The following is a 24314-nucleotide window of genomic DNA, read 5'->3' as shown; positions in this document are numbered from 1 at the left end:
AGTCTGTCATTAGAGCAGTGCAGAACCCCCCCGCAGGACCCCAGTCTGTCATTAGAGCAGTGCAGAGCCCCCCGCAGGACCCCAGTCTGTCGTTAGAGCAGTGCAGAGCCCCCCGCAGGACCCAAGTCTGTCGTTAGAGCAGTGCAGAGCCCCCCGCAGAACCCCAGTCTGTTGTTAGAGCAGTGCAGAGCCCCCCGCAGAACCCCAGTCTGTCGTTAGAGCAGTGCAGAGCCCCCCGCAGAACCCCAGTCTGTCGTTAGAGCAGTGCAGAGCCCCCCGCAGAACCCCAGTCTGTCGTTAGAGCAGTGCAGAGCCCCCCGCAGAACCCCAGTCTGTCGTTAGAGCAGTGCAGAGCCCCCCGCAGAACCCCAGTCTGTCGTTAGAGCAGTGCAGAGCCCCCCGCAGAACCCCAGTCTGTTGTTAGAGCAGTGCAGAGCCCCCCGCAGAACCCCAGTCTGTCATTAGAGCAGTGCAGAGCCCCCCGCAGGACCCCAGTCTGTCATTAGAGCAGTGCAGAGCCCCCCGCAGAACCCCAGTCTGTCGTTAGAGCAGTGCACAGCCCCCCGCAGGACCCCAGTGTGTCGTTAGAGCAGTGCACAGCCCCCCGCAGGACTCCAGTCTGTCGTTAGAGCAGTGCACAGCCCCCCGCAGGACTCCAGTCTGTCGTTAGAGCAGTGCAGGACCCCCCGCAGAACCCCAGTCTGTCATTAGAGCAGTGCAGAGCCCCCCGCAGGACTCCAGTCTGTCGTTAGAGCAGTGCACAGCCCCCCGCAGAACCCCAGTCTGTCATTAGAGCAGTGCAGAGCCCCCCGCAGGACTCCAGTCTGTCGTTAGAGCAGTGCACAGCCCCCCGCAGGACTCCAGTCTGTCGTTAGAGCAGTGCAGAGCCCCCTGCAGAACCCCAGTCTGTCATTAGAGCAGTGCAGAGCCCCCCGCAGGACCCCAGTCTGTCATTAGAGCAGTGCAGAACCCCAGTCTGTTGTTAGAGCAGTGCAGAACCCCCCGCAGAACCCCAGTCTGTCGTTAGAGCAGTGTACAGCCCCCCGCAGGACCCCAGTCTGTCATTAGAGCAGTGCAGAGCCCCCCGCAGAACCCCAGTCTGTCGTTACAGCAGTGCAGGACCCCCGCAGGACCCCAATCTGTCATTAGAGCAGTGCAGGACCCCCGCAGGACCCCAGTCTGTCATTAGAGCAGTGCAGAGCCCCCCGCAGGACCCCAGTCTGTCGTTAGAGCAGTGCAGAACCCCCCGCAGGACCCCAGTCTGTCCTTAGAGCAGTGCAGGACCCCCCGCAGAACCCCAGTCTGTCCTTAGAGCAGTGCAGGACCCCCCGCAGAACCCCAGTCTGTCGTTAGAGCAGTGCAGAGCCCCCCGCAGAACCCCAGTCTGTCGTTAGAGCAGTGCAGAGCCCCCCGCAGAACCCCAGTCTGTCGTTAGAGCAGTGCAGAGCCCCCCGCAGAACCCCAGTCTGTCGTTAGAGCAGTGCAGAGCCCCCCGCAGAACCCCAGTCTGTTGTTAGAGCAGTGCAGAGCCCCCTGCAGAACCCCAGTCTGTCGTTAGAGCAGTGCAGAGCCCCCCGCAGAACCCCAGTCTGTCATTAGAGCAGTGTAGAACCCCCCCGCAGGACCCTAGTCTGTCATTAGAGCAGTGCAGAACCCCCCCGCAGGACCCCAGTCTGTCATTAGAGCAGTGCAGAGCCCCCCGCAGGACCCCAGTCTGTCGTTAGAGCAGTGCAGAGCCCCCCGCAGGACCCAAGTCTGTCGTTAGAGCAGTGCAGAGCCCCCCGCAGAACCCCAGTCTGTTGTTAGAGCAGTGCAGAGCCCCCCGCAGAACCCCAGTCTGTCGTTAGAGCAGTGCAGAGCCCCCCGCAGAACCCCAGTCTGTCGTTAGAGCAGTGCAGAGCCCCCCGCAGAACCCCAGTCTGTCGTTAGAGCAGTGCAGAGCCCCCCGCAGAACCCCAGTCTGTCGTTAGAGCAGTGCAGAGCCCCCCGCAGAACCCCAGTCTGTCGTTAGAGCAGTGCAGAGCCCCCCGCAGAACCCCAGTCTGTTGTTAGAGCAGTGCAGAGCCCCCCGCAGAACCCCAGTCTGTCATTAGAGCAGTGCAGAGCCCCCCGCAGGACCCCAGTCTGTCATTAGAGCAGTGCAGAGCCCCCCGCAGAACCCCAGTCTGTCGTTAGAGCAGTGCACAGCCCCCCGCAGGACCCCAGTGTGTCGTTAGAGCAGTGCACAGCCCCCCGCAGGACTCCAGTCTGTCGTTAGAGCAGTGCACAGCCCCCCGCAGGACTCCAGTCTGTCGTTAGAGCAGTGCAGGACCCCCCGCAGAACCCCAGTCTGTCATTAGAGCAGTGCAGAGCCCCCCGCAGGACTCCAGTCTGTCGTTAGAGCAGTGCACAGCCCCCCGCAGAACCCCAGTCTGTCATTAGAGCAGTGCAGAGCCCCCCGCAGGACTCCAGTCTGTCGTTAGAGCAGTGCACAGCCCCCCGCAGGACTCCAGTCTGTCGTTAGAGCAGTGCAGAGCCCCCTGCAGAACCCCAGTCTGTCATTAGAGCAGTGCAGAGCCCCCCGCAGGACCCCAGTCTGTCATTAGAGCAGTGCAGAACCCCAGTCTGTTGTTAGAGCAGTGCAGAACCCCCCGCAGAACCCCAGTCTGTCGTTAGAGCAGTGTACAGCCCCCCGCAGGACCCCAGTCTGTCATTAGAGCAGTGCAGAGCCCCCCGCAGAACCCCAGTCTGTCGTTACAGCAGTGCAGGACCCCCGCAGGACCCCAATCTGTCATTAGAGCAGTGCAGGACCCCCGCAGGACCCCAGTCTGTCATTAGAGCAGTGCAGAGCCCCCCGCAGGACCCCAGTCTGTCGTTAGAGCAGTGCAGAACCCCCCGCAGGACCCCAGTCTGTCCTTAGAGCAGTGCAGGACCCCCCGCAGAACCCCAGTCTGTCCTTAGAGCAGTGCAGGACCCCCCGCAGAACCCCAGTCTGTCGTTAGAGCAGTGCAGAGCCCCCCGCAGAACCCCAGTCTGTCGTTAGAGCAGTGCAGAGCCCCCCGCAGAACCCCAGTCTGTCGTTAGAGCAGTGCAGAGCCCCCCGCAGAACCCCAGTCTGTCGTTAGAGCAGTGCAGAGCCCCCCGCAGAACCCCAGTCTGTTGTTAGAGCAGTGCAGAGCCCCCTGCAGAACCCCAGTCTGTCATTAGAGCAGAGCACAGCCCCCCGCAGGACCCCAGTCTGTCGTTAGAGCAGTGCAGAGCCCCCCGCAGAACCCCAGTCTGATGTTAGAGCAGTGCACAGCCCCCCGCAGGACTCCAGTCTGTCGTTAGAGCAGTGCACAGCCCCCCGCAGGACTCCAGTCTGTCATTAGAGCAGTGCAGAGCCCCCCGCAGGACCCCAGTCTGTCATTAGAGCAGTGCAGAGCCCCCCGCAGGACCCCAGTCTGTCATTAGAGCAGTGCAGAACCCCAGTCTGTCGTTAGAGCAGTGCACAGCCCCCCGCAGGACTCCAGTCTGTCATTAGAGCAGTGCAGAGCCCCCCGCAGGACCCCAGTCTGTCATTAGAGCAGTGTACAGCCCCCCGCAGGACCCCAATCTGTCATTAGAGCAGTGCAGGACCCCCGCAGGACCCCAGTCTGTCATTAGAGCAGTGCAGAGCCCCCCGCAGGATCCCAGTCTGTCGTTAGAGCAGTGCAGAACCCCCCGCAGGACCCCAGTCTGTCCTTAGAGCAGTGCAGGACCCCCCGCAGAACCCCAGTCTGTCCTTAGAGCAGTGCAGGACCCCCCGCAGAACCCCAGTCTGTCGTTAGAGCAGTGCAGAGCCCCCCGCAGAACCCCAGTCTGTCGTTAGAGCAGTGCAGAGCCCCCCGCAGAACCCCAGTCTGTCGTTAGAGCAGTGCAGAGCCCCCCGCAGAACCCCAGTCTGTCGTTAGAGCAGTGCAGAGCCCCCCGCAGAACCCCAGTCTGTCGTTAGAGCAGTGCAGAGCCCCCCGCAGAACCCCAGTCTGTTGTTAGAGCAGTGCAGAGCCCCCTGCAGAACCCCAGTCTGTCATTAGAGCAGTGCAGAGCCCCCCGCAGGACCCCAGTCTGTCGTTAGAGCAGTGCAGAGCCCCCCGCAGAACCCCAGTCTGACGTTAGAGCAGTGCACAGCCCCCCGCAGGACTCCAGTCTGTCGTTAGAGCAGTGCACAGCCCCCCGCAGGACTCCAGTCTGTCGTTAGAGCAGTGCAGGACCCCCCGCAGGACTCCAGTCTGTCGTTAGAGCAGTGCACAGCCCCCCGCAGGACTCCAGTCTGTAGTTAGAGCAGTGCACAGCCCCCCGCAGGACTCCAGTCTGTCGTTAGAGCAGTGCAGAACCCCCCGCAGGACCCCAGTCTGTCGTTAGAGCAGTGCAGAACCCCCCGCAGGACCCCAGTCTGTCCTTAGAGCAGTGCAGGACCCCCCGCAGAACCCCAGTCTGTCCTTAGAGCAGTGCAGGACCCCCCGCAGAACCCCAGTCTGTCGTTAGAGCAGTGCAGAGCCCCCCGCAGAACCCCAGTCTGTCGTTAGAGCAGTGCAGAGCCCCCCGCAGAACCCCAGTCTGTCGTTAGAGCAGTGCAGAGCCCCCCGCAGAACCCCAGTCTGTCGTTAGAGCAGTGCAGAGCCCCCCGCAGAACCCCAGTCTGTTGTTAGAGCAGTGCAGAGCCCCCTGCAGAACCCCAGTCTGTCATTAGAGCAGAGCACAGCCCCCCGCAGGACCCAACCCCAGTCTGATGTTAGAGCAGTGCACAGCCCCCCGCAGGACTCCAGTCTGTCGTTAGAGCAGTGCACAGCCCCCCGCAGGACTCCAGTCTGTCATTAGAGCAGTGCAGAGCCCCCCGCAGGACCCCAGTCTGTCATTAGAGCAGTGCAGAGCCCCCCGCAGGACCCCAGTCTGTCATTAGAGCAGTGCAGAACCCCAGTCTGTCGTTAGAGCAGTGCAGAACCCCCCGCAGAACCCCAGTCTGTCGTTAGAGCAGTGCAGAGCCCCCCGCAGAACCCCAGTCTGACGTTAGAGCAGTGCACAGCCCCCCGCAGGACTCCAGTCTGTCGTTAGAGCAGTGCACAGCCCCCCGCAGGACTCCAGTCTGTCATTAGAGCAGTGCAGAGCCCCCCGCAGGACCCCAGTCTGTCATTAGAGCAGTGTACAGCCCCCCGCAGGACCCCAATCTGTCATTAGAGCAGTGCAGGACCCCCGCAGGACCCCAGTCTGTCATTAGAGCAGTGCAGAGCCCCCCGCAGGATCCCAGTCTGTCGTTAGAGCAGTGCAGAACCCCCCGCAGGACCCCAGTCTGTCCTTAGAGCAGTGCAGGACCCCCCGCAGAACCCCAGTCTGTCCTTAGAGCAGTGCAGGACCCCCCGCAGAACCCCAGTCTGTCGTTAGAGCAGTGCAGAGCCCCCCGCAGAACCCCAGTCTGTCGTTAGAGCAGTGCAGAGCCCCCCGCAGAACCCCAGTCTGTCGTTAGAGCAGTGCAGAGCCCCCCGCAGAACCCCAGTCTGTCGTTAGAGCAGTGCAGAGCCCCCCGCAGAACCCCAGTCTGTCGTTAGAGCAGTGCAGAGCCCCCCGCAGAACCCCAGTCTGTTGTTAGAGCAGTGCAGAGCCCCCTGCAGAACCCCAGTCTGTCATTAGAGCAGTGCAGAGCCCCCCGCAGGACCCCAGTCTGTCGTTAGAGCAGTGCAGAGCCCCCCGCAGAACCCCAGTCTGACGTTAGAGCAGTGCACAGCCCCCCGCAGGACTCCAGTCTGTCGTTAGAGCAGTGCACAGCCCCCCGCAGGACTCCAGTCTGTCGTTAGAGCAGTGCAGGACCCCCCGCAGGACTCCAGTCTGTCGTTAGAGCAGTGCACAGCCCCCCGCAGGACTCCAGTCTGTAGTTAGAGCAGTGCACAGCCCCCCGCAGGACTCCAGTCTGTCGTTAGAGCAGTGCAGAACCCCCCGCAGGACTCCAGTCTGTCATTAGAGCAGTGCAGAGCCCCCCGCAGAACCCCAGTCTGTCGTTAGAGCAGTGCACAGCCCCCCGCAGGACCCCAGTCTGTCATTAGAGCAGTGCAGAGCCCCCCGCAGAACCCCAGTCTGTCGTTAGAGCAGTGTACAGCCCCCCGCAGGACCCCAGTTTGTCGTTAGAGCAGTGCAGAGCCCCCCGCAGAACCCCAGTTTGTTGTTAGAGCAGTGCAGAGCCCCCCGCAGGACCCCAGTCTGTCGTTAGAGCAGTGCAGAGCCCCCCGCAGAACCCCAGTCTGTCATTAGAGCAGTGCAGAGCCCCCCGCAGAACCCCAGTTTGTCGTTAGAGCAGTGCAGAGCCCCCCGCAGAACCCCAGTTTGTCGTTAGAGCAGTGCAGAGCCCCCCGCATGACCCCAGTCTGTCATTAGAGCAGTGCAGAGCCCCCCGCAGGACCCCAGTCTGTCGTTAGAGCAGTGCAGAACCCCCCGCAGAACCCCAGTCTGTCGTTAGAGCAGTGCAGAACCCCCCGCAGGACCCCAGTCTGTCATTAGAGCAGTGCAGAGCCCCCCGCAGAACCCCAGTCTGTCATTAGAGCAGTGCAGAACCCCCCCCCGCAGGACCCCAGTCTGTCATCAGAGCAGTGCAGAGCCCCCCGCAGAACCCCAGTCTGTCGTTAGAGCAGTGCAAAGCCCCCTGCAGAACCCCAGTCTGTCATTAGAGCAGTGCAGAGCCCCCCGCAGAACCCCAGTCTGTCATTAGAGCAGTGCAGAACCCCCCCCCCGCAGAACCCCAGTCTGTCGTTACAGCAGTGCAGGACCCCCGCAGGACCCCAATCTGTCATTAGAGCAGTGCAGGACCCCCGCAGGACCCCAGTCTGTCATTAGAGCAGTGCAGAGCCCCCCGCAGGACCCCAGTCTGTCGTTAGAGCAGTGCAGAACCCCCCCGCAGGACCCCAGTCTGTCCTTAGAGCAGTGCAGGACCCCCCGCAGAACCCCAGTCTGTCCTTAGAGCAGTGCAGGACCCCCCGCAGAACCCCAGTCTGTCGTTAGAGCAGTGCAGAGCCCCCCGCAGAACCCCAGTCTGTCGTTAGAGCAGTGCAGAGCCCCCCGCAGAACCCCAGTCTGTCGTTAGAGCAGTGCAGAGCCCCCCGCAGAACCCCAGTCTGTCGTTAGAGCAGTGCAGAGCCCCCCGCAGAACCCCAGTCTGTTGTTAGAGCAGTGCAGAGCCCCCTGCAGAACCCCAGTCTGTCATTAGAGCAGTGCACAGCCCCCCGCAGGACCCCAGTCTGTCGTTAGAGCAGTGCAGAGCCCCCCGCAGAACCCCAGTCTGATGTTAGAGCAGTGCACAGCCCCCCGCAGGACTCCAGTCTGTCGTTAGAGCAGTGCACAGCCCCCCGCAGGACTCCAGTCTGTCATTAGAGCAGTGCAGAGCCCCCCGCAGGACCCCAGTCTGTCATTAGAGCAGTGCAGAGCCCCCCGCAGGACCCCAGTCTGTCATTAGAGCAGTGCAGAACCCCAGTCTGTCGTTAGAGCAGTGCAGAACCCCCCGCAGAACCCCAGTCTGTCGTTAGAGCAGTGCAGAGCCCCCCGCAGAACCCCAGTCTGACGTTAGAGCAGTGCACAGCCCCCCGCAGGACTCCAGTCTGTCGTTAGAGCAGTGCACAGCCCCCCGCAGGACTCCAGTCTGTCATTAGAGCAGTGCAGAGCCCCCCGCAGGACCCCAGTCTGTCATTAGAGCAGTGTACAGCCCCCCGCAGGACCCCAATCTGTCATTAGAGCAGTGCAGGACCCCCGCAGGACCCCAGTCTGTCATTAGAGCAGTGCAGAGCCCCCCGCAGGATCCCAGTCTGTCGTTAGAGCAGTGCAGAACCCCCCGCAGGACCCCAGTCTGTCCTTAGAGCAGTGCAGGACCCCCCGCAGAACCCCAGTCTGTCCTTAGAGCAGTGCAGGACCCCCCGCAGAACCCCAGTCTGTCGTTAGAGCAGTGCAGAGCCCCCCGCAGAACCCCAGTCTGTCGTTAGAGCAGTGCAGAGCCCCCCGCAGAACCCCAGTCTGTCGTTAGAGCAGTGCAGAGCCCCCCGCAGAACCCCAGTCTGTCGTTAGAGCAGTGCAGAGCCCCCCGCAGAACCCCAGTCTGTCGTTAGAGCAGTGCAGAGCCCCCCGCAGAACCCCAGTCTGTTGTTAGAGCAGTGCAGAGCCCCCTGCAGAACCCCAGTCTGTCATTAGAGCAGTGCAGAGCCCCCCGCAGGACCCCAGTCTGTCGTTAGAGCAGTGCAGAGCCCCCCGCAGAACCCCAGTCTGACGTTAGAGCAGTGCACAGCCCCCCGCAGGACTCCAGTCTGTCGTTAGAGCAGTGCACAGCCCCCCGCAGGACTCCAGTCTGTCGTTAGAGCAGTGCAGGACCCCCCGCAGGACTCCAGTCTGTCGTTAGAGCAGTGCACAGCCCCCCGCAGGACTCCAGTCTGTAGTTAGAGCAGTGCACAGCCCCCCGCAGGACTCCAGTCTGTCGTTAGAGCAGTGCAGAACCCCCCGCAGGACTCCAGTCTGTCATTAGTGCAGTGCAGAGCCCCCCGCAGAACCCCAGTCTGTCGTTAGAGCAGTGCACAGCCCCCCGCAGGACCCCAGTCTGTCATTAGAGCAGTGCAGAGCCCCCCGCAGAACCCCAGTCTGTCGTTAGAGCAGTGTACAGCCCCCCGCAGGACCCCAGTTTGTCGTTAGAGCAGTGCAGAGCCCCCCGCAGAACCCCAGTTTGTTGTTAGAGCAGTGCAGAGCCCCCCGCAGGACCCCAGTCTGTCGTTAGAGCAGTGCAGAGCCCCCCGCAGAACCCCAGTCTGTCATTAGAGCAGTGCAGAGCCCCCCGCAGAACCCCAGTTTGTCGTTAGAGCAGTGCAGAGCCCCCCGCAGAACCCCAGTTTGTCGTTAGAGCAGTGCAGAGCCCCCCGCATGACCCCAGTCTGTCATTAGAGCAGTGCAGAGCCCCCCGCAGGACCCCAGTCTGTCGTTAGAGCAGTGCAGAACCCCCCGCAGAACCCCAGTCTGTCGTTAGAGCAGTGCAGAACCCCCCGCAGGACCCCAGTCTGTCATTAGAGCAGTGCAGAGCCCCCCGCAGAACCCCAGTCTGTCATTAGAGCAGTGCAGAACCCCCCCCCGCAGGACCCCAGTCTGTCATCAGAGCAGTGCAGAGCCCCCCGCAGAACCCCAGTCTGTCGTTAGAGCAGTGCAAAGCCCCCTGCAGAACCCCAGTCTGTCATTAGAGCAGTGCAGAGCCCCCCGCAGAACCCCAGTCTGTCATTAGAGCAGTGCAGAACCCCCCCCCCGCAGGACCCCAGTCTGTCATCAGAGCAGTGCAGAGCCCCCCGCAGAACCCCAGTCTGTCGTTAGAGCAGTGCAGAGCCCCCTGCAGAACCCCAGTCTGTCATTAGAGCAGTGCAGGACCCCAGTCTGTCGTTAGAGCAGTGCAGGACCCCAGTCTGTCGTTAGAGCAGTGCAGAACCCCCCCGCAGAACCCCAGTCTGTCGTTAGAGCAGTGCAGAGCCCCCCGCAGGACCCCAGTCTGTCATTAGAGCAGTGCAGAACCCCCCGCAGGACCCCAGTCTGTCATCAGAGCAGTGCAGAGCCCCCCGCAGAACCCCAGTCTGTCGTTAGAGCAGTGCAGAGCCCCCCGCAGAACCCCAGTCTGTCGTTAGAGCAGTGCAGAGCCCCCCGCAGAACCCCAGTCTGTCGTTAGAGCAGTGCAGAGCCCCCCGCAGGACTCCAGTCTGTCGTTAGAGCAGTGCAGGACCCCCCGCAGGACTCCAGTCTGTCGTTACAGCAGTGCAGGACCCCCGCAGGACCCCAGTCTGTCATTAGAGCAGTGCAGGACCCCCCGCAGAACCCCAGTCTGTCGTTAGAGCAGTGCAGGACCCCCCGCAGGACTCCAGTCTGTCGTTAGAGCAGTGCAGGACCCCCTGCAGGACCCCAGTCTGTCGTTAGAGCAGTGCAGAGCCCCCCGCAGAACCCCAGTCTGTCGTTAGAGCAGTGCAGAACCCCCCCGCTGGACCCCAGTCTGTCATCAGAGCAGTGCAGAGCCCCCCGCAGAACCCCAGTCTGTCGTTAGAGCAGTGCAGAGCCCCCCGCAGAACCCCAGTCTGTCGTTAGAGCAGTGCAGGATCCCCCGCAGAACCCCAGTCTGTCGTTAGAGCAGTGCAGGACCCCCCGCAGGACCCCAGTCTGTCGTTAGAGCAGTGCAGAACCCCCCCGCAGAACCCCAGTCTGTCGTTAGAGCAGTGCAGGACCCCCCGCAGGACCCCAGTCTGTCGTTAGAGCAGTGCAGAACCCCCCGCAGAACCCCAGTCTGTCGTTAGAGCAGTGCAGGACCCCTGAGTACTGAGGTAAAGACCTGAGGATATCCTGGAGTGGTGTCCCTGCAGAGCTGGACCCTGCGTGCCCGTGTCCCCCCTCCGAGACTCACAGAGCCAGCAGTCAGAGCATGATGCCACGGAGAGGCCACGTCCCAGCAACACTGGGGCATTGTGGCTACTCTCACACTTGACAGTAAGTTATGAGTCCTTTGTGAGCTCAAGGGAAGGAAAACAGAGATCGGAATTTGGCAGGAAAATATAATCCAGCATTCTCCTGTCGTGGAACCTGCAGCTTTTCTCCCCCTTTGGTGGAAACAATCAAGCATTGTCGAAATAAAGAAAAGCAAGTTTGACAGATGAAATATAGTGAGGCCCCTTTTAGGAAAACAGTAAACAAAAGCAGCATTGAGGCCGATCCCCAGCGTTATTCTGCATAGATAGACTGCAATTCTCCCACACTTCCATTTAACCCCTGCATCGCCACAGCTTCCGGAGACTTGTCTGCCAGGGAATGTGAAAGGGTTAACCACAGCCAGATGAATAGGAGAGGATGCCAGCGGCAGAATAACGGGCTCGGGTTTTTTTAAAGAGAAATTAGATACAATAAGTAGCTAAGAAGAAACTCAAAATGAAAGACAAGCCAAGAGAAGTGTCATTGTTTACTATAAAGAGCTAATTCTGTGCGCGACAGGAAGACTCGGACACTGGAGAATATGAAAGGACGGAAGCCATTGCTGGGGGTCTCGCCTCCCTCCAGTCCTCAGTGAGGTCATCGCTGGCATGGGAGACCAAGATAGCGGGTCCCCCTGTGCTGCGCTCCGGACATCTGGACGGACAGCAAACACTGGACCGGACAGCGGCACCCGAGGGGCGAAGGGAAACATGACGAGCCCCCCAACAACCGGAGCAGCACTTTTGGGTCAATGTTTTTATGGGGTTTTTTTTGTGCGTGTGAATCTTTTTACATCAGTTTTTCTTGTTTCAGAAAAGGATCTAAAACAAATCCACATGAAAAAACAAAAAACATCCCCGAAAACCATACAAATATGACAACATCCAGAACGGTGAAAATGTGGCGCAAAAAAACACAAAAATCATCAAAAGCCAATTTCACAACTGAGTGAAAGATTAAACAGAAGATGACGCTCCGTCCCTTTGTAAAAACCCGGTGTCTCTAGATGCAGCCTGCAGTGTAAAGAATGGAAGACGTAGTTGTCATGGCTACATCCTGTATACCTCTGTACTACATTACTGTTTATATTTCTAGAAGATTAAAACTGCTGCTAAGTGACCCTGGTAGTTGGTGCGGTCTACCCAGTAGGGCATCTCCTGCTCCCCTCCAGGGCGGCTCCTTCCCGCACCTCCCACAAGGGCAGCTACTGCTCCCCTCCAGGGTGGTTCCTGCTCCCCTCCAGGATGGCTCCTGCTCCCCTCCAGGGCATCTCCTGCTCCCCTCCAGGGCGGCTCCTTCCCGCACCTCCCACAAGGGCAGCTACTGCTCCCCTCCAGGGTGGTTCCTGCTCCCCTCCAGGATGGCTCCTGCTCCCCTCCAGGGCATCTCCTGCTCCCCTCCAGGGCGGCTCCTTCCCGCACCTCCCACAAGGGCAGCTACTGCTCCCCATCAGGGTGGTTCCTGCTCCCCTCCAGGATGGCTCCTGCTCCCCTCCAGGATGGCTCCTGCTCCCCTCCAGGGCGGCTACTGCTCCCCTCCAGGGCGGTTACTGCTCCCCTCCAGGGCATCTCCTGCTCCCCCTCCAGGGCGGCTCCTTCCCGCACCTCCCACAAGGGCAGCTACTGCTCCCCATCAGGGTGGTTCCTGCTCCCCCTCCAGGGCGGCTCCTGCTCCCCTCCAGGATGGCTCCTGCTCCCTCTCCAGGGCGGCTACTGCTCCCCTCCAGGGCATCTCCTGCTCCCCCTCCAGGGCGGCTCCTGCTTCCCCTCCAGGGCGGCTCCTGCTCCCCCTCCAGGGCGGCTCCGGCTGTATCCCAGGGCGGCTCCTGTTCTCGGGCGGCTCAAGCTCCCCTCCAGGGTGGTTCCTGCTCCCACCAGGATGGCTCCTGCTCCCCCCAGGGTGGCTCCTGCTTCCCCTCCAGGGCGGCTCCTGCTTCCCCTCCAGGGCGGCACCTGCTTCCCCTCCAGGGCGGCTCCTGCTCCCCCTCCAGGGCGGCTCCGGCTGTATCCCAGGGCGGCTCCTGCTCTCGGGCGGCTCCTGCTCCCATCCAGGGTGGCTCCTGCTCCCCCCCAGGGTGGCTCCTGCTCCCCTCTAGGGTGGCTCCCCACACACATCCTCGTCAGCCTGATATGTGTTCACCAGACACCAATTATTGTGGGCTATGAGTGACGTGACGACTCAGACATGACCAGCAGCAGCACCGAAAACCACATGTGTTCATTCATTGTTCGAAAAGGAGCACAAAGCAATAAAGTCCCGGTCAGGATCGGATGACACGGGCCTTGCACATCATTTGGAAAACATGAAGTGAGTGCTCTGCTGCCGCTACACCCAGCGATCAATGTGTGTGCGTCAGTCTGGAAGCCAGTCAAGCCGCACCTCAGCCCCCATAAGGCCACGTGCACACATATTTGGTGAGGTTTTACCTCCTAGTTTTGGCTACAATCAGAGAAGAAGTATAAGGCTATGTCCGCACACTGCGTTCTGGTTTGGCAACAAAACTGCACCCTCTGGCAGAATCTTGACAAATATAAACACTGCATTTGACAAAAAAAAACGCGGTAAAAATGCAGGCATTTTCGATGCGCTTTCACTGCATTTGGGCTGCATTTTGGACAGTGTGTTTTTAAAGGAGAAATAAAATATGATAGGATTTGATAGATAGGCAGAATACATGGATAGATAGAGGGATAGATAGAAAAAATAGATAGAAAGAATAGATAGCATGACTGCCCGCCATGCGATGAGAATGAACTCGGGTGAACCTCTGACGTCAGTGCTGCGACACAGGCAGTAGTGCGGGACCCGCAGCTGTGACGTCAGAGCTTCACCCGAGTTCACTGTCATCGAGCGGCTCTGTCTCTGTGTCGCGGCCTGATTTGCGGTCATGGGTGAAGGACTCCAGCTGTGACCGGAAATCACCTGAGTGACGTCCCGCAGATCACGCGGCTCACTTCAGTCACTCGGGTGATTTGCTGTTACAGGGCGAGGACACCAGCTGTGGCCGCGAGTAACCTGAGTGACGTTACCGCTGATAGCGTGACTCACTTCAGTTGCTGCGTGGAGTTCACAGTGGGTAGTCTTGTTCTATGGCGCTTGCTGTCAGCTTCCGATGTAGCAAAGCTGGAAATGTCGTGGGACCTCAAGTGGATTACACCGAACCTGGAAGGGTGTTTGGAGGTTAATAAAGTGGTGAAAGATGTTTTTTTTTTTGTCCTTTATTCTAAATAAAGGATTTTTTGGGTGTATGTTTTTTTACTTTCACTTACAGATTAATCATTGGGGTGTCTCATAGACGCCCGCCATGATTAACCTAGGACTTAGTGGCAGCTATGGACTGCCATTAACTCCTTATTACCCCAATTGCCACCGCACCAAGGTAATCCGGATGAGCCGGGTAGAGTCCCAGGACTGTCGCATCTAATGGATGCACCAGTTCTGGGCGGCTGCTTGCTGATATTTTTAGACTGGGGGGCAGCCTAAAAATGCTAGACCTTCCCAGTCTGAGAATACTAGCCAGAAGCTGTGAGGCTTTATCTTGACTGGGTATCAACTGGGGGGGACCGCACATTGGGTTTTTTTAATTTATTTTACTGCACAATATAGACCTGCCCACTGGCGGCTGTGATTGGTTGAAGGGAGACAGCTGTCACTCAGCGTGGGGGCGTGTCTGACTGCAACCAATCATAGGCGCCGTTGGGCGGGGGAAGCAGTAAATATGAGATGAGCCTAATGAGCGGCACTTTCAGAAGCAGGAGAAGATGCGGGAGCAATGTGACAGCTGTGCAGCGCCCCGCTGGTGATCGATAAGTATGAGAGAGGGGTAGAGAGGGAGCGACTGACCGACAGAGAGAGACAGAGAGAGAGACCGACATCGACAGACAGAGAGAGACCAACCGACAGAGAGAAAGAGAGAGACGGACCGACAGAGAGACCGAGAGAGAGACGGACTGACAGAGATAGAGACTGACAGAGAGAGATAGAGACTGAAAGAGAGAGACCGACATCGACAGAGAGAGACCGACTGACAGAGAGAGAGACCGACCGACAAAGAGAGACCGACAGGCAGAGAGAGAGACCGACCGACAGACAGAGAGAGAGACCGACAGATAGAGACCGACAGAGAGAGACCGAAATCGACAGAGAGAGACCAACCGACAGAGGGAAGAAATCGACAGACAGAGAGAGACCAACCGACAGAGAGAAAGAGAGAGACCGACAGAGAGAGACAGAGAGAGACCGACAGAGAGAGACAGAGAGAGACCGACAGAGATAGAGACCAACAGACAGAGACCGACAGAGAGAGACCGACACAGAGAGAGAGAGACTGAAAGACAGAGAGAGAGACCGACAGAGAGAGAGAAAGCGACAGACAGAGAGAGACCGACAGAGATAGAGACCGACCGATAGAGACCGACAGAGAGAGACCGACAGAGAGAGACCGACAGAGAGACCGACAGAGAGACAAAGAGACCGAAAGACAGAGAGAGACCGAAAGACAGCGAGAGAGACTGACGGACAGAGAGAGAGACCGACATCGACAGAGAGAGAGAGACCGACAGAAAGAGAGACAGACAGAGAGAGACCGAAATCGACAGAGAGACCAACCGACAGAGAGAAGAAATCGACAGACAGAGAGAGACCAAGACAGAGAGAAAGAGAGAGACCGACAGAGAGAGACAGAGAGAGACTGACCGACAGAGACCGACAGAGAGAGAGACCGACCGACAAAGAGAGACCGACAGACAGAGAGAGAGACTGACAGACAGAGAGAGAGACCGACAGAGAGAGACTGACAGAGAGAGACCGAAATCGACAGACAGAGAGAGACCAACCGACAGAGAGAAAGAGAGAGACCGACAGAGAGAGACAGAGAGAGACCGACTGACAGAGATAGAGACCGACCGACAGAGATAGAGACCGACCGACAGAGATAGAGACCGACAGACAGAGACCGACAGAGAGAGACCGACACAGAGAGAGAGAGACTGAAAGACAGAGAGACAAAGAGACCGACAGAGAGAGAGACCGACAGAGAGAGAGAAAGCGACAGACAGAGAGAGACCGAGAGACCGACAGAGATAAAGACCGACCGACAGATAGAGACCGACAGACAGAGACCGACAGAGAGAGACCGACAGAGAGAGAAAGAGACCGAAAGACAGAGAGAGACCGAAAGACAGCGAGAGAGACCGAAATACAGCGAGAGAGACAGACGGACAGAGAGAGAGACCGACAGACAGAGAGAGAGAGAGACTGACATCGACAGAGAGAAAGAGACCGACAGACAGAGAGAAAGAGACCGACAGACAGAGAGACAGACAAGACCAGAGGCAAAATGCAACTAAAATGCAGTGCAAACTCACAGCTAAACATTTTATTTGTGTTTTGACACAACTCATTAATTTCAATGGGTGGAAAATGTTCACAAAGCACAATGAAGTGCCATGCTGCATAACAAAACGCTGCTGACAAAAAGCAACGTGCGGATGGAAATTCTGACTAATCATAGACTTTGCTGGGAAGCACAACGCATGCATTTTGTCATTGACACGGTGCAGTTTAAAACGCAACCAAAACGCAGGGAAAAAACGCAGCGTGTGCACATAGCCTAATAGACACACGGCACCGCGTCTGCATCTATCCCCCCTCCTGGTGTTGTCTCCAAATACTAAGGTAAAAGCTCACCAAATCCTGGAGGTCTGCACGTGGCCTTACGAATAGAGATTTCTGCAGGCAGAGGATTGTGTGCGGCTGATGAGATGCTAAACGCAATATTAGCAGGTAATATCCCAGCTCCGCCGTGGGCCGCACATTAGTAGTCAGCAATGCCCAACGCTTCCCAGCGACTTCATCTCAATGCGTTTGGCCTTTCTTAAGTCAACATTACCTAGCGAGGAAGATAAAGGTTTTACCTCTTTGATTATACAAAGTATCACATTGTGGTTTGCAGAAGGTCATAGAGCGCCCTGTATATTAAATCCCACGGAAAGGTGAGCCCTGATTACATCCACAATCCGCTGTATCGCGGGTGCCGGAACGTCCCCGCTGCTTTACATTGTACGGATTCAGCAGGCGCATTATAGGGGCTCTGCCCTCCATTATCAGTCCTCTATACAGACCAGTCTGATATTCCATATCAACACGTTATATCTGGACTTGAAGAAGTCCATACAGGTTCAGCTGCAACATTCACCTCTCCAGATATTATTGTATAAGATGTGCGGCAATTCTGGGGGAAAATAACCGCACAAAACCGTGTGAATGGGGTCATATAAGCGCAGGACGCCGGGGTTTTATCTCCACTGTAGAAGTTTCTGTTTTTCCTTCGTGGACTGACATTTGATGAGGACTTTATATGTAACATTTTGGACTTTTCTTGGGACTTTTTATTTCTATTTTTGGAAGATTCATGTCGCACGTTTTTACTGTGTCTGACGGTTTATTAACCCTTCTGGAGAATGCTCCAGAATGCAATGTCTTTGTGACGGCTCCACTTATTATTGTATTGGCCACGTTTTATGCCCTTCTGACAAGGGCCGTGGTCGTGATGAGACGACGTGTGGCTTTCAGAACAGGGGAGAGCTGTGTCAGTTCCCGCATAATCTAAATCCCATGTTTTTACCAGCCTGAAAAAAGGCATGAAAAAAAACACAGTAGGATGAAAGTTTTTCTGTACTTAAAAAATAAATAAATAAATTAATTAAAAACAACTTCAAATCTACTAAAACAAATGAATGGGAAGTCAGGCAAAACCGCCAGCAGAACGCAACGCAGACTAGATTATTATCGTGCACTTGATATCAAATCATGCAGAAAAATGCAGCATTTATGCATCGTGTGCGCGGAAAATGCAGCATTTATGCATCGTGTGCGCGGAAAATGCAGCATTTATGCATTGTGTGCGCGGAAAATGCAGCATTTATGCATTGTGTGCGCGGAAAATGCAGCATTTATGCATCGTGTGCACGGAAAATGCAGCATTTATGCATCGTGTGCGCGGAAAATGCAGCATTTATGCATTGTGTGCGCGGAAAATGCAGCATTTATGCATCGTGTGCGCGGAAAATGCAGCATTTATGCATCGTGTGCGCGGAAAATGCAGCATTTATGCATCGTATGCCCGGAAAATGCAGCATTTATGCATCGTGTGCCCGGAAAATGCAGCATTTATGCATCGTGTGCCCGGAAAATGCAGCATTTATGCATCGTGTGCGCGGAAAATGCAGCATTTATGCATCGTGTGCGCGGAAAATGCAGCATTTATGCATCGTGTGCGCGGAAAATGCAGCATTTATGCATCGTGTGCCCGGAAAATGCAGCATTTATGCATCGTGTGCGCGGAAAATGCAGCATTTATGCATCGTGTGCGCGGAAAATGCAGCATTTATGCATCGTGTGGCCGGAAAATGCAGCATTTATGCATCGTGTGCGCGGAAAATGCAGCATAAATTTATGCATCGTGTGCGTGGAAAATGCAGCATTTATGCATCGTGTGCGCGGAAAATGCAGCATTTATGCATCGTGTGCGCGGAAAATGCAGCATTTATGCATCGTGTGCGCGGAAAATGCAGCATTTATGCATCGTGTGCGCGGCCCAGGGATTTCTACTGAAGATTTTCCTTACTGATATCAAAATGCCCAAGCACCAAAAAGCATAAAAAATGCATTGAAAGGTGCGTATCTCTGATACATTTTTAGGCAGAGCCTGTATTATTAAGCAGAAATAAAAGCTACATGTGAACAGCTTCTAGTCCGCGTTTGCAGAGTAGTAATGACTTTAGCTGTCTCTCTCGGTGAATTCCTCCAATATCTGCAATGTCGTCTGATTGTGTCTTACAATATTACATAGGAAACCTTTGCCAGCCATAAGCCCGAAAGACATATTAATGAGTGAAGGCCAGATGGAAACAATCAGCGGGTGCGGTGTGTAAGTGCATGAACACCCGCGACCATTGGAGCTGACGGAAACCGGACATGCTTTTTGGGCTTTACTTTGAGAGTGGGCGAGCTAGAACTCCATGATCTGCACTCAGCCACCGATGGACAATCTGCCTCTGTCAGGTCCCAACGTCTCTGCACGACATTTAGAAAATCCCCCAAGTACAGTTCTGCACTCAGCCCCGGGGGTTATTATAAGGGGAGGGGCAGAATATGCAATCACAACAAGGACACAATGCTGGGTCCTCTAAAGAGAATCTGTCAGCAGGAGTTTGCTACCTCACCTGAAAGCAGCATGATGTAGGCAAAGAGATCCTGAATCCAGCAATGTGTCACTTAGATTACTGGGTGCAGCCGTTCTGACACAAAGTATTTAGTATTAGCCATGCAGCAGAGCTGAGAAAGCTGACCCCGCCCCCACAGCATGCCTAACCCCACCTACTTCACACTCTATCAAGATTGTGCATTAACAGGTGCCAATCAGAGGAGCGGGCTGTGAGGAGAGAGAGGAGGGGGCATGAGAAAGGCGTGAGGTGTGAGGACGGGGACGTGAGCAGGGGGAGGAGTGAGTAGGCGGTGTCAGTGAGCGCCAGCAAGCAAATCCTAGCAAGAATCATCTGGTGATAAAGCCTTCAGTTTAAGTAAAGAACAGCACACAAGTTGATAAAAGAGGCATAATTGCATTTTGTTTTTTCACCCTTACAGCACGCCATAGCAAAAACATGCTGACATATTCTCTTTAACACAACATGGTGTCTGCACACAGGGCGCACAACACGGGAATGAGCAAAACACAGGGCACACGCAACATGGGGCACGTACACAACACAGGGCACACGCAACACATCCTGGGCATGCACACATATCCAGGGAGCGTGCAACTGTCATGGGATGTGAGGGTATAACAAGGAACAGGGGCTCCTAGACTGTTCCTTCGGCTAGAAGGCCCTAGCTGCCCCTGATCTCAGGGATACCTCTGCTGGTGAAGATGTCTGGGCCACCTTCCTTGCCCTGTTCCTGGAAAGCCCTGATCTAATACCCCCTCTTCTCAACCCCAGGGGAGGGCCGGGACAGGAGTGGTTGAACTGACAGATGTGGACAAATGGGGAAACCAAAATTCGATCACACAGCACGCTCACACAGAGATATAAGACAATACATGATAGACCTCCGACACACATCCGTGCCGCCGGTACGTGTTTGCCATTTTTTGCACGTACCGGCGGCACGAAGACACAGCAGGCATAGCAGGCACACACACGTAAAACCACATGGAACGTATGTCCGTGTGCGTTTGTACGTGTGTGCGTTTTTCTACACGCTGACATGTCCACGTTTTCTCCGGCAGCACGGGTGTCACACGGCCCGCACCCGTACCACACAGATGTAGTGTGGATGTGGTCCCGTGTGACACGCGCCGGAGAAAACACACGTGTCAGTGAAGAAAAAAAAAACATTTACTCACCTTCTCCTGCCCTCCTGTCTCTGCCGCTGCTGCCACTTGCTGCCGACCGCCGCTCATTATGCTCATTTAATATTCACTTCACTGCGGCCGGCAGCAGCGGGGAGTCGGCAGGGCTGGAGACCGAAGATCAGCACCATGGACAGCAGCGCGGACCACGTGAGTATGCAAATTACTGGTTCTACGTGTGCTATCGTAGATAGCACACGTAGAAAACACGTGGACCGCACGTACCCGAGACACGTACTTACCACACGCAACACGCATGGTAAATACGTGTCTCGTGGCACGTGCGTGTTTTTAACGGAAGTGTGTTTCAGGCCATAAGGAGGAAATAAAGAGCAAGGAGGAAATAACCAGACGACGAGAGGATTTCTACAGCACACCAAGCAGCACAAAATAAATCACCAACAACTGGAGAACAACAGTTCATGGACCAGATAAGCAAACGCTATAGTCGGCATAGGAAGACAGATTCATCCATTTTAAAAATGTGGGGAGTAAAGGGGGCTTTACACGCTACGATATCGTTAATGTTTGCTCGCCGGGGTCAAGTTGTTAGTGACGCACATCTGGCCTCATTAACGATATCACAGCGTGTAATACTTACCAGCGACCTTAGGCAAACTCAAAAATGGTGAAAATCGTTCACCATGGAGAGGTCGTCCCAAAGTCAAAAATCGGTAAGGGTTGTTTATCCAGGTGGTTCATCGCGGAACGTCTCCTTACCTGCCGCCGGCCACAATGAGGAAGGAAGGAGGTGGGCGGGATGTTACGTCCTGCTCATCTCCGCCCCTCCGCTTTGATTGGCCGGCCGCTTAGTGACGTTGCGGTGACGTCGCTGTGATGCCGAACGTCCCTCCCCCTTGAAGGAGGGATTGCTCGGCAGTCCCAGCGACGACGACGACCAGGTAAGTATGTGTGACGCTGCGTAGCGATAATGTTCGCTACGGCAGCGATCACAAACAATCGCATGCGCGACGGGGGCGGGTGCTTACACGCTCGCTATCGCTAGAAATTGCTAGCGATATCGCTACCGTGTAAAGCCCCCTTTACTGTGGTAGGTCTCCTGCAATATGTAATCTAAAATGTTACTAGCAGGCTAGCAGACATTAACTTCTGCTACCCCGATCAATAATGAGCACACAGCTGATCGACGCCTGAGCCTGCCTGTGCAACCGCACCAGAGAAACCATAGTGTGGAGTATCAGGCTATGTGCGCACGTTGCGTCAGAGTACCTGCAGTTTATTCTGCACGTTTTCCTTCCCTTGGTTTTTGACCAAATGGCTTTTGACCATTTTTTAGCGCTAAAAACGCATGCGTTTTTACTGCGTTTTTAGCGCTTTTTACCTGCGTTTTCACCTGCGTTTCTGCAGATGCGTTTTGTAGATCAAGACACTGAGAAATAAAGTTGTAATAATCAAAAAGAATGAAAAAAGAGAAAAAAAGTATAAAATTAACTTTTAATAAAACTATATGGGAAATTTTCAATTTTAATGTAAAAATAGCGGTTATGCACATTTTATCAGAAAAATAGGTGAAGTTTATTATTTTTTAACATTTAAATTTTCGGTTATTGTGTGTGTGTAAAGGAACATTAGAACCCATTAATTTTCGTCCAGAAAAGCATGCGTTTTTGGAGCCAAAAACGCAGTGGAAAAGCAGGTAAAAAGCATGAAAAACGCAGGAATTGTGCTTTTGGTTGCGTTTTGCCATTTCTCATTGACTCCAATGTTAAAGAAACGCTGCAGAAATGGCAAAAACAACTGACATGCGGCTTCTTTTTCAGCATGGTTTTTGACCACAAATATGCAAATTAAACGCTGCAGAAAAAAAAGCAAAGTGCAGACAGGATTTCATCTTTTCCCATAGACTTTGCTGGAAAACAAAAACGCATGCGTTTTAGCGCAAAAACGCTGCTGCTAAAAACTCTGCAGAAACGCGGAAAAAAACGCAACGTGCGAACATAGCCTCAGAGTCTTCAGTGTGAACAGCGTCCAATACCGTGAGCACGCAACACAGGGTGCACACAAATACACAGGGCACACACACAGGGAGCGCGCACACACACACACAAGGCGCACACCACACAAAAAGGGTGCACACACACACACAGGGAGCACACACACACATGGCGCACACACACAGGGAGCGCACACACACACAGGGCGCACACCACACACAAAGGGTGCACACACAAAAAGGATGCACACACACACACACACACAGGGAACACACACACACAGGGAGCACACACACACAAAGGGTGCACACACACACAAAGGGTGCACACACACACACACACAGGGCGCACACCACACACAAAGGGTGCACACACAAAAAGGAGGCACACACACACACACACACAGGGAGCACACACACACACACAGGGAGCACACACACACAAAGGGTGCACACACAAAAAGGATGCACACACACACACAAAGGGTGCACACACAAAGGTAGCATGCACACACACAGCACACACACAGAGCGCGCACACATACAGGGAGCACACACACATCTGAATCATGTGTCAGACTAGGCTAAGTTCACACACTGCATCTTTTGCTGTGTTTTTGAGGTCACAAAGATGCACCAAAATGCATGCATTTCCTTCCCCCAGCAAAGTCTATGAGATTTCTATTTTGCTGTCCGCACTGGGCATCTTTTGTTGGCTGCATCATGGCTGCGTTTTTCAAGATGCAGCATATCAATTCTTTTTGCATTTTTACCGCATTTTTGAGCCTCCAGTCATTAGATTTTACTTTAAAAATGCATTGGGCAAAATGTGGTAAAAACGCAAAAAAACCGCTAGGACAAAAATGCTGCATCTTTGTGAGAAAAAAAAAGATGTGTGTGCACATACGAACACACATTACAATTTGACTGCATCTGACTCACGCTCCGCAGCTTCATCCTGTAGAGGATTATGTTTCTCTGTGGGATTCTCAAGTTGTAACAAAAATGCAAAATATAAACAATTTCAGTCGTCATCCCGGCAATGTCAACTCTTTACACTAAAGACCCCGTCACACACACAGATAAATCTTTGGCAGATCTGTGGTTGCAGTGAAATCATGGACATATTGTTCCATTTGTACACAGCCACAAACCTGCCACTGATTGTCCACAATTTCACTGCAACCACAGATCTGCCGCAGATTTATCTCTGTGTGTGACAGGGCTTTAAGCTGAACGAAGAGGAAAACCTCCATTATTCTCTAATGAACGCGACTCTGGATAATTTTACTACATTTTAAACCAATTTCAACAAATAAACCCTATAAAGCTATGTGCATACATTGGGTTTCAGCTGCATTTTTGCTGCGTTTCTTTCTGTAGCAAAACCTGATCTTTTGGCAGTAAAAAAAGCTGTGTTTCTTGCTGTGTTTTTTTGCCACGTTTTTGTGTAATTTGTCTACTGTACATGTGTTTAAATAAAGTAAGTTTCATTCACAACAAAAGCAGCAAAAGCACAGAAAGAACGGACACGCTGCTTCTCAAAAAAAACAGAAAGAGCGGACATGCTGCATCTCAAAAACGCAGAAAGAACGGACATGCTGCTTCTCAAAAAAACAGAAAGAGCGGACATGCTGCATCTCAAAAACGCAGAAAGAACGGACATGCTGCATCTCAAAAACGCAGAAAGAACGGACATGCTGCATCTCAAAAACGCAGAAAGAACGGACATGCTGCATCTCAAAAATGCAGAAAGAACGGACACGCTGCATCTCAAAAACGCAGAAAGAACGGACACGCTGCTTCTCAAAAAAAACAGAAAGAGCGGACATGCTGCATCTCAAAAACGCAGAAAGAACGGACATGCTGCTTCTCAAAAAAACAGAAAGAGCGGACATGCTGCATCTCAAAAACGCAGAAAGAACGGACATGCTGCATCTCAAAAACGCAGAAAGAATGGACACGCTGCATCTCAAAAACGCAGAAAGAATGGACACGCTGCTTCTCAAAAGCGCAGAAAAAACGGACAAGCTGCTCCTCAAAAACGCAGAAAGAACGGACAAGCTGCATCTCAAAAACGCAGAAAGAACGGACATGCTGCATCTCAAAAACGCAGAAAGAACGGACATGCTGCATCTCAAAAATGCAGAAAGAACGGACACGCTGCATCTCAAAAACGCAGAAAGAATGGACATGCTGCATCTCAAAAAACGCAGAAAGAACGGACACGCTGCATCTCAAAAACGCAGAAAGAATGGACATGCTGCATCTCAAAAACGCAGAAAGAATGGACATGCTGCATCTCAAAAAACGCAGAAAGAACGGACACGCTGCATCTCAAAAACGCAGAAAGAATGGACATGCTGCATCTCAAAAACGCAGAAAGAATGGACACGCTGCATCTCAAAAACGCAGAAAGAATGGACACGCTGCTTCTCAAAAGCGCAGAAAAAACGGACAAGCTGCTCCTCAAAAACGCAGAAAGAACGGACAAGCTGCATC

At 54.6% G+C, this 24314-nt stretch overlaps 1 protein-coding gene across 9 annotated transcripts in view; it reads right to left on the bottom strand.

Annotated features, from left to right (window-relative positions):
• The window catches only part of SOX6 (SRY-box transcription factor 6), an 853991-nt gene that overhangs the window by 516134 nt on the left and 313543 nt on the right, over positions 1-24314 (bottom strand). The window contains exon 3 of one of the 9 annotated variants that reach the window (XM_075326975.1): positions 16135-16336. The exons of the other annotated variants lie outside the window; for them this stretch is intronic. The gene's annotated coding sequence lies outside the window, so the exon portion shown is untranslated. The remainder of the gene's footprint in view (positions 1-16134; positions 16337-24314) is intronic. 9 annotated transcript variants of the gene reach the window in all.

The sequence above is a fragment of the Anomaloglossus baeobatrachus genome, chromosome 10 (assembly GCF_048569485.1).
Source record: "Anomaloglossus baeobatrachus isolate aAnoBae1 chromosome 10, aAnoBae1.hap1, whole genome shotgun sequence".
Classification (NCBI taxonomy): Eukaryota; Metazoa; Chordata; class Amphibia; order Anura; family Aromobatidae; genus Anomaloglossus; species Anomaloglossus baeobatrachus.
Note: the sequence above shows the minus strand (reverse complement) of the source record. Positions and strands in the feature narration are given on the sequence as shown.